This window comes from Papio anubis, chromosome 4 (assembly GCF_008728515.1).
Source record: "Papio anubis isolate 15944 chromosome 4, Panubis1.0, whole genome shotgun sequence".
In the NCBI taxonomy this organism is placed as follows: domain Eukaryota; kingdom Metazoa; phylum Chordata; class Mammalia; order Primates; family Cercopithecidae; genus Papio; species Papio anubis.
The window spans coordinates 90,424,430-90,440,297 of NC_044979.1; positions in this window are offsets into that span (position 1 = coordinate 90,424,430).

Sequence of the window (15,868 nt, forward strand, 5' to 3'; positions counted from 1 at the left end):
TCTGCCATCTCCTATACTTGTCTACATCAGACATCATTCACCCCAATCAAGTAGTGAAGAGTGAGACTCAAATCGGCAAGTCTATCCTGCTGAATTGCTGCCACTCAAGATAAAAATAACTTTCTTACATTGTATGGTCCACTAGCAAGCAGCAGAATGATGGTGTATCCCAAGATTAGTTGTGGTTTCTGAAGTGATTATTGCAGGGAGATGGAACAGAAAAGTTTTTTCTCTTACTTACTTTTGTGTGGTATTGGAGACAGGAGGCGTGTCCATCATTTTATACTGCTTATTACATATGAAAAATAGAATAATGAAAGCTTTCACAATATGGAGGTTTTCTCTAATCTCCTATCATGAAATAGGCATACATTTTGAACTGATTTTTTTTTTAAGTTTTGGGAATTGGATGTTCATCTTTCTTTTACTGACTTTCATCTAATTTTCAAAAGTGTGCAATAGTAGATTGCATGTGAAGGTAAATGGTCCACTGAGATTTAAATGCATTGCTTTGAACTAAAGAGATACAAAATTCTGATATCTGAATTCTTCATGGCTATATACATGTTTACTAAGTCCTTTTGCCTAGTGGCAGATTCTTTATGCTTTTGGCATATTTGAAGTTAAATTTTAATTCATATTACATTTATTAAGTGCCAAGAAGACACACTCATCTACTATTTTAGAATTTTTTAAATAAATTTGCAGTCTTGTAAGTTTATGAAAAAAATATTGACACCATAATATATACTGGTTTCATAGCACTTACAGACTTGGTAGATTTTACCTACAAGAAAATCAGTTCTTTGTGTTTTTCTTAGTTTACTGTTTTTGCATTTAACAGTTTTGACCTTGATTAAAGACTCCAGGTTTTCTGGGGGACAGTGTAGTTGACTTAAAATCTAACCACTATTATGCAAAATTTTACTTGAGAGAAACTATCTGTATCTTCTTTTTTTATTGCTGTGATTATAGAGCCAACACACACAATCATGTAGGTTAAGCATTGCTAGGGAGCCATTCTCACCTATGTGTCGGGATTCATGGGATTCATTTTGCAATTCCACTGCAACTATGCCATGAGTTTACTCACCAGATGGAAAAAAAATTTCTGCTTTGACAATGTTGAATGAAGTCTTGCTTTACTCTGTAAAAGTATAAAATGTAACATTTTTGGGTTGAGGGGACACTTAGAGATCTTCTGGTTCTCCTCTTTGGTTTCATAGAGAAGGAAAATGTCTCCACAGAAATAATGACTCCTTACCACAATTTTATCACTATATATATATATACCCTAAGATTCAGGATTAGAGATGGCTCTCCTGATCCCTGGCCTTGGGAATATCGTTTTAAAACCATTCATGGCGACATAGAAAATATTACATTTCTATCACGTAATTTCATAGATACAACCTTCTAAGTTTTCAGCCTAATTTTCTTCCTAGATAATTTTGTATTGTAAATTACTAGAGGACAGAAATAATTTCTAGATAATTCTGTGGGCAACTTGCTGTGTAATCCAGCAATATACTCAGTAGGTTTTTTTGAGAGAGGATGTCGCCATCTTCATTGATTAATGTGGTGGAAAATATTTAGAAAAGGAGCTGTTTCATGCTACTCTGGCATCTATATTGTGAAAGTATGATTTTGGAATATTGACATTAAATAACGGAACTAGAGTTTCTTAGGAATTAAAATCTTTATTTTCCCATTAATGTATTGGGAAACTTCACTAGTTTATTCATCTTCTCTATGGAGGTTTTCTTTATTACTATCAACCCACACTTTCTCTTTTCTTCTTTTTTATTACTCAACACCAATGTGTGGTTTTTAATATATTATTTTAATTTGTTTCTGTTCTCTTGCTGCATGTAGAGAGCTTGTCAGCTCCTTGTGTAGCGAGTATGTCGTTTACTTTGTTTTCGATCCTCTATGATGCTGGGTGTGTATACAGCCATTGCTAAATGTGTACTACTTAAGGTGACAAGAATTGAACTAGAAACACTTCAAAAAAGGCCTAATTAGAAGCAATTACCAAATTTAGTCTGTGTTGCCCAAAAGCCTTATCAAAAAGTGTATCATGAATCTAAATGCTAACAGAATTAATGGCTAATGAGAAAATTTTTACATAAATATTACTCTAAAACAATATCTAATAGTGATGCCTAAAACTTTTTGAGTAGATTAATGCATACTGATGAAAAGAACAAACAAGGAGTTGAAACGAGTGCATGTCATCACAAAATCATAATGCCTTTTAAAAAACATTTTATCCTTTTCTTTTTTTCTAGAACTGAAAGGGGCACATGGCAGATATAATCATAAACTTTCATTTCAGAGAGCAATAAAAAAGGAGAAGAAGAACACACTGGTACTCCAACAAGTCATAGTTTCTGCCAGATGTTGCAAAAGTGAGTTAGATAATTGACCTTTCTTCTGGGGCCTGTGTCAACTTTGAATGGAGCTTTCAATTGCACAATAAGCATCTGGACAGTTTTGACATCTTTATAACACTCTTTGAGTTCTTAAAAAGCTACCATTTTGTTTAAAGATGATTTATGTGAAGATTAAAACAATTACTTAAGTGCTAAGAATAATTAATCCTGTAACTCAATATCAAATACCATTGTCTTCCCAGAACTGGGTCTCTCACTACTAATCATAATCAAGATACCAACTGTCAAATCAAATCAAAATTAAAATTTGATTAATTATTTGATAATATTAACATTCAAATCTAGTTCCTTCCCAGGCCTAATTTTGTCCTTGTGTTTGCTTTGAACTGAATTATTGTGGTTTAAATAGCCCGTTTTACATGACCACTTTCAAACAAGATCATAAATTCTCATAAAAACAGGCTAAGGAATTCATAATCATAGCTCTTGGCCGCCACCTAAAGGTTTCTTTCTTGTTTTATTTTACATGAGACCTACTATGCATTCCTTTTAGAATAAAATTGTCTTGTCATCACATGTTTCTACATAAGTACAGGGTAAAAAGACTTTTTCAAGTATGTTTTTTCACCTTTATGTATTTAAATTAACAGCATATATAATTATGTCTACTTTTCAATTCATTCAACACACACAAAAAAACAATTTAAACCAGGTTCTTTTAAATGGTCAGAAAATCTTTCATGCATTTAAGAAATAGTGTGTTCTTATTATGTATCACCCCCACGCCTAGGCCCATAATGAAAGAAATTTAATTAAACTCATGTTTACTGAACCACTGTTGAGTGTAATGTAACAGAAAACTCCTCAAATTCCAACAAGAACATTAACAGATATAACTTCTTCATTATGCTTGAAAGTAAATGAGATACTATAATTAATGATTCTTGCTCCATATCCTATTATCACTTCCTTTATTCTCCTCCTAAAAAACACTTGATTGAATCAAGCTAAATATCTTCAACACCTTACTTGGACTCTGACAAAGTCAACTTTGGAGAATGGATTTATGATATCATAGGGAAAATTAGTTATGAACTCTACAAATTTCTCATTTCAAAGCTCATATGGATAGAGCATCTATGAATCACCCGAATTCTTGTTAAACATATAGACAAGTTGCATTAGCACATGCACTCTCCAATATATATTCCATGTACTTACCCTTGATTTATTTATAGAACACCATTCATGATTTTATTAATTCAAAAAATATTTACTAGGCACCTACTATGTGCCAGGCACCCACTATGTGCCAGGCACCCATCATTATCAGAGTTCAATAAAGCGGACTGGTCTTTTCCATCATAGCTCTTGTGAAGGAAACAGAAAATGAACAAAAAAATAGGTAAAACACATAAAGATACTGGCTACAAAGGAACTAAATACCATATCATAATAGAGAATAGTTCTGGGGAGACACAGACCAACAATAGGTAGTTAAGTCAAGAAAGGCCTCTCATAGGAGACAGTTTTTAAACTGGGACCTGAAGAATAAATAGCCAGTTCTGCCAAGAATAGAGAGGAAGAGGTGGAGGAAATTATGTGTGCAAAGGACAAATACTAACAGAGGGCCAAGGGAACTAATGCAGAGTGAGCCAAGGGGAGTGTCATGGATGGGATTAGAGAAGTAAGCAGGAAACAAATCATGCAAGGCCTTGAAAGCTATGGTAAGGACTTGGGGTTTTATTTGAAAGAGATGGAAAGCCATGATAGTAGTTAAAAAAGGAAGTAAATTGATCTGTTGGCTGCCTAAAGAAAGAATTAGAGGCAGCCAAGAGAAAAGGGAGATAGAAGTCTATCACAGAAGTACAGATGGGAGAGATGATGGTGATGGTGACATGGACAAGGTGGTAGCAGTGGAGGCAAAAACAAGTGATCACATTTGTGATGCATTTTGGAGTGAGGCCTTGGTGGTAGATCAGATGACCCTGTGGTTCTGCCGCTCCTTCCCAGCTTGTTAGCATTTGCTGCCATAACTTTGAAAAGCTGATATAGTTTTCCATATAAGATTTTATATCACACCCAAGCTTTTAATTTAGATTTTTAAATTTTAAAGAAAATATCTTAATAGAATGACCAATTTGTACATCAAGAAACACTTATTATCTAGTATCTTCTGCAAATGAAATAGTCCACAAAACTAATTTTATAAATAATGGAAGTGTGTCTATTAAAAACATCAAAGCTTATTTTACTTTAACCACTTTGAAATAATTATTTTCTAAAATTGTTCAATATTTCCTTGATCTTTCAAACAGAATATATTCAAAATAGTTAAGCTTTTCGGCAGGGCGTGGTGGCTCAAACCTGTAATCCCAGCACTTTGGGAGGCCGAGACGGGCGGATCACGAGGTCAGCAGATCGAGACCATCCTGGCTAACACAGTGAAACCCTGTCTCTACTAAAAAATACAAAAAACTAGCCGGGCGAGGTGGCGGGCGCCTGTAGTCCCAGCTACTCGGGAGGCTGAGGCAGGAGAATGGCTAAACCCGGGAGGCGGAGCTTGCAGTGAGCTGAGATCCGGCCACTGCACTCCAGCCTGGGCGACAGAGCGAGACTCCGTCTCAAAAAAAAAAAAAAAAAATAGTTAAGCTTTTCAAAAACTCAGACTTATTGTGAAGAAACATATATGAAACATACCTCTATAGTATGTAGTATGGCTAAAAACAGTGAGATGTAAAACCGAGTTTCCCCACTCTGAAAAACTGAAAACTACCTTGCTTTGAAATCAGTACATTTTTATTTTGTTGCCTCAGTTTCCCATAGTTCTTATTGTGCCTGACTGTAGTTCTCAACTTCTGACTCATTCTAACACACTGCTTTACCTTGGCTGTAAGCTGGGAACCCTGCTGTCAGAAATCCATGCAAGTTTATAGAAAAAGACTCCAAATAAAGGCTATGAAATTTTGCATTCTATTTTGATTGCACGGAGGCCTTTTTACACTCTGCTTTCTCAAGTATAGTTTAGGCCATTGAAGCTGCTTAATCAGCAACATGTAAGTCAGGGAAATCTCCCTACACTAGCGTGTTATTTCCCACAGTTTCATAATTCCCCTTGAAAACTGAATCTGCATTACCATATACATTATCATTTTTAAGTTTCTGCAAAGAATTCTTCCTTGTGATACAACTTCAGCTACCTCATCATAAATGTTGACTTTTCATTTGATGCCTAAAGTATAGTTTTCAAATGTAACACAAAAGCATGTAAAATTTGACCCCAAAAGTAGAATTTATGTGTCTCATATAAGCGTATAAAATTTGACCCAAAAAATAATTTCAAATGTCTTGACTCAGACTACAATGTTATCTCTTTTCTTTTTTCATTTTGACATGGCATGGAAACAAAAACAGATCAAATGTCCACAGAAACTCCATCGGCAACACTGCTTTCAAAGTGTCTTTTGACAAGTAATGTGTGCATTTTACAAATCCAAAGGCAATATTTGAAGTAGCTCTTCCAAACAGCTGTATTACTCAAAGCTATCTCTATATCACCACCTTGTTTCGTGGAAGAAAATGTGGAAATGTGTACTGAAAATGTGTAAATGATTAAAGCATCAGTATAAAGAAAAAAAATTCTGAACATGAATAAAAATTATTTTGAGGGTTTGTTGAAAAATCAAACACCAGATGTCCATGGCTGACTTGCCAAATGAAAATCCTTGAAAGAAAGGTTCAGAAATTGACATTTCAAATGAATATACCCCAGCTGATTGACACAGGTGTTCCTTTGAGCAATCCTGGATAGCACTGTAGTAGACCCCAGGTAAGCAATCCTGTAGGATCTGCTTTTTCAACTTTGTAGTAGATTGTATTTTCCAAAGTGACACTGACATCTCTCCACCAAATGATGGGATTTATGTTACCTCTTCTTGGACCTGGGTGAACTTTTGACTGCAGTAGAAGTGACGCTATGTGACTTCTAAGACCAATTCATAAAATGCAATACAGCTTCCTCCTAACTCCCTTGGGATGCTGGCCCTAGGAAACCAGCCACCATGCTGTAAGAAAGCCAAGCAGCCACATGAAAAGACCACATGTAGGTCTTTCAGTCATAGATCCAGTTGAACTCTCCATTGACAGCCAGCTTTTAACCACTACATGAGTGAGCCTTTAGATAATTCTAGCCCCCAGCTTTTGGGCCACCCCAGTAGACAAAAGACAAGCTCTTTCACCCAACCTTGGTCAAATTTCAGATTTGTGAATGAAATTTATGTTGTCACTGTTCTAAGCCACTAAATATTATAGTGGTTTGTTACATAGCAATAAATAACAGAACAAATTCCAAATGCTTCCACATCTTCTTCAGATAAAATGTAAAGCCCCACGTAAACCTTCATGCATTCCAGTTTGCATTTAAGGATTTCATATTCTATCCAACCAGATCCACCCCCAGCCCAGACTGACTTACTGGGTCCTGCTTTAGCTAATTGGCTAAGTCTGTAGTTCTGAATCAGGAGAGATTTTGTTTCCCACAGAACATTTGGCAATGTCTGGAGACATTTAATGGTTGTCACAACTGGGGGAAAGGGTACAACTGGTATCTAAATGGGTAGAAACTAGAGGTGTGGCTAAACATCCCACAATCCACGCATGACCCCTCCCCTGCAACAAAGAACTATCAAGCCTAAATGGTGCCAAGGTTGAGAGACTCTGACCTAGCTCTGGTCCCCAGCAGTGAGGTACTCAGTTTTCACGAGTGTCTTCATCATCATGTAGGTTGAAGGTTCTCAACCAGGAATTAAAGAAATAGTGTGTGCTGGGGGAAGGGGAGGTTAGAATATCAGGATTTTCAACCTATACTGTTGCTATAGCCTAGATGTTTGTGTCCCTCCTGAATTCATATGTTGAAATCTAATCCACAATGTGATGGTATTAGGAGGTGGGGCCTCTGGGAGGAGATTAGGTCATGAGGGCTCCCATGAGTGGGATTAGGGCTCTTTTAAAAGAGGCTTGAAGGAGCCTTTTTTTCCCCTTCCACCATGCAAGGATAGAGTGAAAGGGCACCATCTATGAGATGTCTGGCCGTCACCAGACTTTGAATCAGCTGACATGTTCATCTTGAATTTTTCAGGCTTCAGAACTACAGGAAATAAAACCTGTTGTTTATAAATTATCCAGGCTAAGGATTTTTTATAGCAGTTATAGCGGCTTAAATGGACTAAAACAAGTGAGCTTGTGGTGTTCAACCATGGCTACAAATTAGAATAAGTTGGCAAGGGTTTTTTTGTTAGTTTTCTTGTTTTTTTTTTTTTTTTTTCAACTATCACTGCTCAATCCCCAACTCTGGAGATTCTGATTTTAAAAATACTGGATGCTAGTATTTTTTAAAAGCTTCTTAAGTTATTTTAATGAGTAGCTAAGCATGAGAACTGAGGCACTGGCCACTTCTCACCTGGAGACTGTGACTCCTAACCTGTTCCAGGTTAGGTCACAAAGGGGAGATTGGGGAAATCTAGAAAACAAAATTCAAAAATCCCAGTGGGTAATTCTGTTGGCTCTGTTCCCCTGCTGAAACCCTCTGCCTTACATAGTCCTCTGCTCTTAGTCTGCCATATTCTGGCAAGAAAAAGACCTGAGCCGGACTCTTCCTTCATTCTAGTGCACTTATTTGGGATGGAAGCAAACCTTAAGAATTAATTGATTCTTGTCAAGCCACTAAATAGTACCATTTTTTAGCAAATGCTAAACAATTCTGTCATAATAAGTTCAGTCTGCTGTGCACTTCTTCACCTATGAAATAAGCTCTGTTTACTAGATTTTCCATTAATTACCTAAGATGGATATAAAAACATTATTCAATATTCTTAGAATTTTAGCACTGGAGTGTCAAGCTAAATCAAATAATTTATATATTTACATAGTTCAAGATGATGACAATAGTTTACTGATAGTAAGTTATTTTGCTGAGGTTTATCTCTCTCTCTCTGCACAGGACTTAACCTCGCTTCCCAACCAAAAAAAAACAAAAAAACAAAAAAAAAAACAGCAGTTAGGCAACTGTCCTGCCATCTGCCTCAGATGCGAAGCAGATAAAAGTCGGCTCACTAAAAACAAAAATGACTTGGGTGGAGAGGGAAAAATGTGAAATAGCCTGTTATTATAATAATTACCCCAGTAAAATGTGTTATTTTATCATGATAATGAGATTTTCTGAACATGTTATTACATTTGTGGTAAAAAGAAAAAAATCAAAACTATGTTTCTGTTTTCAAAATCCAGTCATCGAAGGAAAACACCAATTTAATAAATTTCTCAATAATTATCAAATTATAACTTTATAACTCTTTCCCATTAAAGCCAAAGGCAGAAAGAATCCTTAATGTCATATTTACACTCATTATCTACAACAGAGAAAAGCTGAATATCTATAATAGTTTTGAGTGCTAAGTGTACAGAGTAAGTGCCCATCTGTGCTGGAAGGCAGTCATAATTGTGAGCATAGGTTCTTGACTAGCATTGCCTGGGTTTAAATCCTAAGCCCACCATTTACAATGTGATCTTGTGCATATTATTTTACCCTTATAACTCAGTTTCCTCCTCTAAAAAACAGTGATAATAATAGTACTGGGATCATAATTACCTTTGGGAACTAAAAGATACAATGAATAGAAAATGCTTTGCCTAGTCCGTGGCACATAAGATGTATTTAAAGAATGAGCATATTTTCACTCTCAAATCTATAATGACAGCTCGTACTTCCCTTTTTAAGTTTCAGAACTATATTTCCAACTGCCTTCTGGATGTCTCCATCTGAATTTCCTCAGGCCACTTCTAAATTATCTTTTCCAGTATATATTAGTTTTTCTCCATTACTCCTTGACTTATCACTAAAACCATTTTACCAAGACAGAGTAAGGTGTTTGGAATGGGTTTTGAGCTCAGGTATCCTTCTAAAGGATGGCTATATGGCAATTATGCTTCTAGTTGTTATTTATCTCCCTTTTCTAGAGACACATTGTTTGCTGTCAAACAGAGTATCTAAAATAATTTTAACTGACACCTTAAGCTCTTCAAAATATTGTTATCTTATAACCTTTCTAATATTCTAAAGAGCATTTTTAATAGTTTCTTAAAGGTACTAGGCTTAATGTCTTACTTAACACTTTCTGTAAACAACAGAACTTGATTTTGCCCCATTGTGTGTACCTCATTTCTTGAGCACCTCTCTAATACTGTCCTCAGTGTCCATGATGAAAAGTCATATTCTTACTTAGTTTTGAGACCAAAAACCAATTGGGCAAGATCTAGGACTGTAGGACTTCTTTTGATAAAAGTTGAGGCAATAGGCCGGGCACGCTGGCTCATACCTGTGATCCCAGCACTTTGGGAGGCCGAGGCGGGTGGATCACCTGAGGTCAGGAATTCTAGACCAGCCTGGCCAACATGGTGAAAACCTGTCTCTACTAAAGATACAAAATTAGCCGGGTGTGGTGGTGCGTGCCTGTAATCCCAGCTACTCAGGAGGCTGAGGCAGGAGAATCGCTTGAATCTGGGAGGCAGAAGTTGCAGTGAGCTGAGATTGCGCCATTGCATTCCAGCCTGGGCAAAAAGAGCAAAACTTCTCAAAAAGAAAGAAAAAAGTTGAGGCAATAATGAGCATCAGGAAGATATTGCTAGGCTCTGCCCAAGTGGGTAAGTTAAAAACAGGTGTCATAACAGGATTCAGTAAAATTTAGTAACTAGAAGAAATGCAAGTTTTTCTCTCAGTCTAACCAGTAATTCAATAAATAACACCTGAAAATCAGAAACTGTCAGTCTTATAGAGCTACGACAGAGTATATTTGGAGGATTCAAAATCAATTGAACATCAAGGAAAAGAGAGTTCTCAAAAGATAGGAAACTTTCAGTTTTATGAAAGTCAATCTAATGCAACAAGAGAGAAGCTATTATAACTTGAAACTTCTTCCTGTAGGCTGAATAAAATACAGAGTTAAGAGGTACAATGGAAACTGGTAAGAGCTAGGACACAGATCAGATAACAGGCAATCATCATTTGGCCGAAGGAATTACAGAGAGGTTGTTAGAAATTTTCGTTATGCCACATTTCATTGACAATAATGTAATTCCTGCTGAATTGATGCTAAATGCTGAGTTGATCTGAGGAAATAAAGAATCAGAGGCTGGGCACTGCTCCCTTTGTCCATGAGCCACTGTGCAGGGATCACAAACTTAAATGCCTGTAGGACTTGGGCACATAACATACATCAGTGAACTCAGCCTGGCTACATGAAAAGCAGGAACATGTTCAAAAAAAAAAAAAGAAAAACGGTAACTGACTCTTAAGGAGACAGCAGAGTGGTAAGGGTTGTAGCAGACTGGAGAGCTCGGACCGTTCTTAAGTGGGTGGAAGATAAACAGCCCTAGCTCATTGCCTTGAAGAAATGCAGACCCAGTTGTGCCCAATATTCTGATTAAGAGATGCTGAAAGTAGGATTTTATGAAACATCCTGATTTTTAAGTTTTACACAAAATTTATTAATTTTTTTTTTTTTTTTGGAAACAGAGTCTCACTCTGTTGCCCAGGCTGGAGTGCAGTGGCAATCTCGGCTCACTGCAAGCTTCGCCTCCCAGGTTCACGCCATTCTCCTGCCTCAGCCTCCTGAGTAGCTGGGACTACAGGCGCCCGCTAATTTTTTTTTTAGTCGGGCCCGGCTAATTTTTTTTGTATTTTTAGTAGAGACGGGGTTTCACCGTGTTAGCCAGGATGGTCTCAATCTCCTGACCTCGTGATCTACCCATCTTGGCCTCCCAAAGTGCTGGAATTACAGGCGTCAGTCACCACGCCCAGCCAAAATGTATTAATTTTTAAACCACTCTGTGGAATGATGCTATGAGGGCCAAATAAAGATCTACTGGTCACATTTGGTCCATGGGCTGCCAGTTTGCTAGTCTCCACAACAGGGTTTTAGAACTACGCAGTGACCTTTGTTTCTCTTCCTTCACTTTCATTCTTTGTATTTGATTCTGGGACTTGCGTTTTCCAGTTAATCAAGAAGATCCAAAGAGTCCAAGTGAAAAAGTAGGAGTATATATGGGAGCAAAGAGACCTTAGTTAGCAAAAATACAAACACTTAGTGATTAATCAAATATGTAAAATTTAGACTAAGTAGCAATTTTTGTATTTCTTTTGCTAACCTTGCCAAGATAGATTATGGCTACCTTAATAAAGCCGATTTCTTATCTCTTGGCCATCTGATATCCTTTAAACTTAAATCTGTTGGATATTTTCCATTTGTCCATCCAGTTTCCTTCTCTATCCACTCTGTGCCCCCAGGAAGCTGGCTGGTATAGATTGCATTAAAGGACTTTACCTCTAGCTTCCATTGAGTTTGGCCCATCTGGGAGCACTGGCAGGAGTTTGGAGGGTGGAGAGAAATGAAAGTCAGGGCATTTATTTGCCCTGCTTTCCCCCTGCTGGTCCATTGATTTAATCCCTTCTTCCTATTTGGAGGTCCTCCTTACACAGCCCCCCCATTCCCCATGTGTGAGTGTATGTATGTGTCCCTTGAAATATTGTCTTTTACTGTTCCTCCAAGCCAGGGGTGTTAAGGTTCCCCACTATTATAAGTCTCAGAGGACTACACCACCGGTTGTTCCTTTTCTTAAAACCTTCCCTACAGGCCTCAACTACTCAATTTGTCTGCTTTCTGTTTCCTGCTGGAAGCCTGACTTAGAAAGCCATTTCAAAGTACACAATCCATCCCCAGCATTGCGATCTTAACTGGACAAAGCATCTCATCAAGTCCTTTAGTTCTTATTTCTTTGGGTCTTTTGGCACGCCCTGTTTTCTTCTACCTACAGACTAGCAACTATCCTCCCAACCAAACCAACCACACCCACCCTTTCCTTCTTACTCGTTGTCAGAAAGTTTTTCCTGAGGGTTACATTCCCCAGGGTTTAAAAGATAATGAAAAAGTACTTTCATGGTTTTCTGGTTGGAGGATGAATTTGTACAATCTTTTGGAAAAGCAAAGCTATTTGGCAGTAAGTGTTAGGAGCCTTGAGAATGTATCTAAACTTTGACCCAGTAATTTTACCTTAGGAACTTTTCCTACAAAAAGAATCCTAAATATTAAAAAATTTGGATAAAGAGGCATGCAAATATGTTTATTAATAAAATAGCCAAAAACTATAAACAGAACATACTCCAACATTGATGTTTGCCAGTTGTCTTCTGTTTACCCCACCAGCTTCTCTCTCCAATTGTCTTCCGTCATGAGAGGCTAGCCTTCCTAAGACTCTGACTGTGGCTCCACTAACTTCTGGCTTTGGAATGAACTTTACTAATGGTATGTCTTGATAGAAATTGAAGATGAGAAGAAGAATGAAGTAGGAGTAGTTATTTTCCCTGTCCCCTTTCCGCAGATAGCCTCAGGCTGGCCAACATTCTTGAACAAAGGTAAAACAGTAAAACAGCCTTTCACATGCCCTCTTCACATAACTCAATCTCCCTTAGGTTCAGTAATATATGCTTCTCTTGTCTTTTGAAGCCTAGGGATAGTGATGCATTCTGTTCTGCGCCCTGCACCCATGCACACTGTTTCTAACTCAGGGATACTGTGCTGTCACTAACACTCTAACCCATTAGAAAATTCTCCTCAAATTGCCCAATTAAGTACACCAAATATATTTCACTGCCAAGAATCTGGCGCAATCACACAGCATATTTAAGTATACTAGGCACCACAGCCACTATGGAATAATATGTAACATAGAAAGATAATCATAAAAAGTACAACAAAAAAGATAAATCTAGTATGATTTATCAGGTACATAAAAATAAAGCAAATAAGATTCATCATGAAAATGTAATAAGTTTTCTATAATAAAAAATATTACTTTTTTAATGAGAAAATATTTAATGACTTAAAAGGAAAGACATTGTAAATCATGCCCAGAAGAATTTGAAAAGACCTTGCAGAAGTGGCAATAGAAATGAGACTTGACAATCAAGTAGGACAAATGAGAGAAAAAAAAAAGTGGGGAAAAAAACATGTCTGGCTGAGAATGACGCCTATGAAAAGGCAAGTGAAAGTGCTTGTAGAAAACCAGGATTCTCTTCTGAAGAGCCTAGGGTAAACAGAGTTGAGAAAGGGCAGAGGATTTCACAGAAAAGGGTACTGGGAATGTGATTTGGGGCCAGGGTGTCCAAGGTTCCATAGCTGATGTTAAAAGTCTCTCCATGGCCTAGGAGAAAGGTTGGAGAGTGGCATTAAATGAACCATAGAAGGGTTTAAGAAGAGGACAAACAGTTTATATTTGTGTCTCCAAAGGAAAACTCTCCTACCACTGTGGAGAAAGGAGGGCTAAGAGTTCCAAGGAAAAAAAAAAAAAAGCCTGAACTAAGAAGTTTTACTAAGGAGTAAAGAGGGTAAAGAGAATAGAAAAGATTTAGATGCTTCACTAAGACAGGATTAATATAATTTGTAAACTAATGAAAGACAGGTGTTGTCTAGCATACATCTGTAAGAGGGAACAGTGATACCTGGGATACACTTAAAATCTTGGTAAACTTCCCTGCTACTTTAGCTTGAAAAGGGTTCAAACGGCCAAAAATACTGTTTTCATTTTTTTGTTGGAATTGTACATCATACTGAAGAGCAGATCTTTATAAATACATTTCTTATATTTCTGAACCTTTAAAGGACTAAATTCCCAGATATGGGATTAATATTTCAAATATTTTCAAGATTTTATTACATAGTGCCAACCGATTACAAAAAATATTACAGCCAATTTGCAATTTCACCATAAATGAGTTCCTGTTTTAACCTAGCTAGCACTACATACTGTCATTTTTTTAAAGTCTTTGAGCATTTGATGGGTAACAATAGTATCTCATTTCTTAAATTAGTATTTCTTTGATAACTAGTAAAGCTGAACTTTTTCCATGTCTTTAAACATCTGTATTCTCTATCCTCTTTACACATTTATCTATTGTAGGCTAAATGTTTTCTTATACATTTGTATGAGCATATTCTATGGTATGTGTTTTCATCCATTTCTGCAACATTTATAAATACCTAAGGTTTAAAAAAAGTATCACCAAATGTGTCCATTGGTTTTCTTTAAATTGGATAAATTATTTTTACATGTAGAAAGAACTTTCATTGCCAATGCCAGAAAGTACTGACCTATATTGTCTCCTAGTTTTACCCTAAGTTCTTTAGTTTATGATGAATGTATTTTGATATAAAGTAAGTTTCTAGATTTAAGTTTTTGTCCAAGTAGCTAATAATTGTCCCAACTCCATTTATTATTTATCCCCTCTTCATTGATTTTTGAAGCAAATTTTATATTATATTAAATTGCTATTAATATTGGGTTCTATTTCTGAACTATCTTACTTTTAACAATTTACCAAATTAGTCATCTTTTTTATTATTATTACATATTATTTCCAAATCAGATTATAGTATCTTTCAAAAAAGGGATTGGGTTCTATTGATGCTTGTGTTTTCCATAGGGCCCATCACTTTACACATAGTAAATGTTCAATAAATATTTACATATTTATTAGATGAATGTTTAAATTGAATATCCTGTGCGTAACATGCAAAGAATTTCCTCACTATGTTAAAAGGTCACATTCTTCAAGGTGAAACATGAAGTAATTTTGAAATTGGAGAAGGGGGCTGAGAATGGCAGTATTCCAAGTATAAAAACTCCATGTGAATTTGATTAGAATAATTTAAATTTTGTAGTGACTTCACTCTCCAGAGGCTATGTGATCATGAGAAAATGCTGAAAGGGAGAATTTTAGTCATGGGTTCCCTCTGAGTTATTGAAGTTCAGAAAGGCCTTTAGCTGTGTAATGATGTGCAAATCAGTCCACATTCCACGGTGGCTCAACAGATGAACTATGTCAATGGTGAAATGTTGTCTTTATAATGTCTGCTGATACCTCTATTTGAGAGAACCAGCTGTTGGTCCTTTATACTGCTGTCCATTTAGAAATCTGAGCAATAAAGTAATACTTAATACTTATTGCATATTCATTTACCCCCCCAGCTACATATTAGGGTAAACATGTTAAATTTTAAATAAAAAGCAGTATTAAATATATGTGTCTCTGGCACATGCAAGTGAGTGAAACTTTCATACAGTTGTATATCAAACTGTACAGAGATGACTTCAGACTAAAAAGATTGTGGAACAATTTTGTTTGATTAAGGAGACATAAAACTAGATTGTCATAAAGAATACTAGGATTACAGACTTCTATAAAAAGACATGCTCACTACATCTATTCATGTGGGTAAAGAATAGTATAGTTACCAGAAAAGGAAAAGTTATGTATTCAGCAAAACCAAAGATATTTGATGTTATTTTTATGACAATATGCAAGTCTTGAAATACATATTCATGTATTTTCAATGTTGTTTATATTATGAAATTAAAATAGT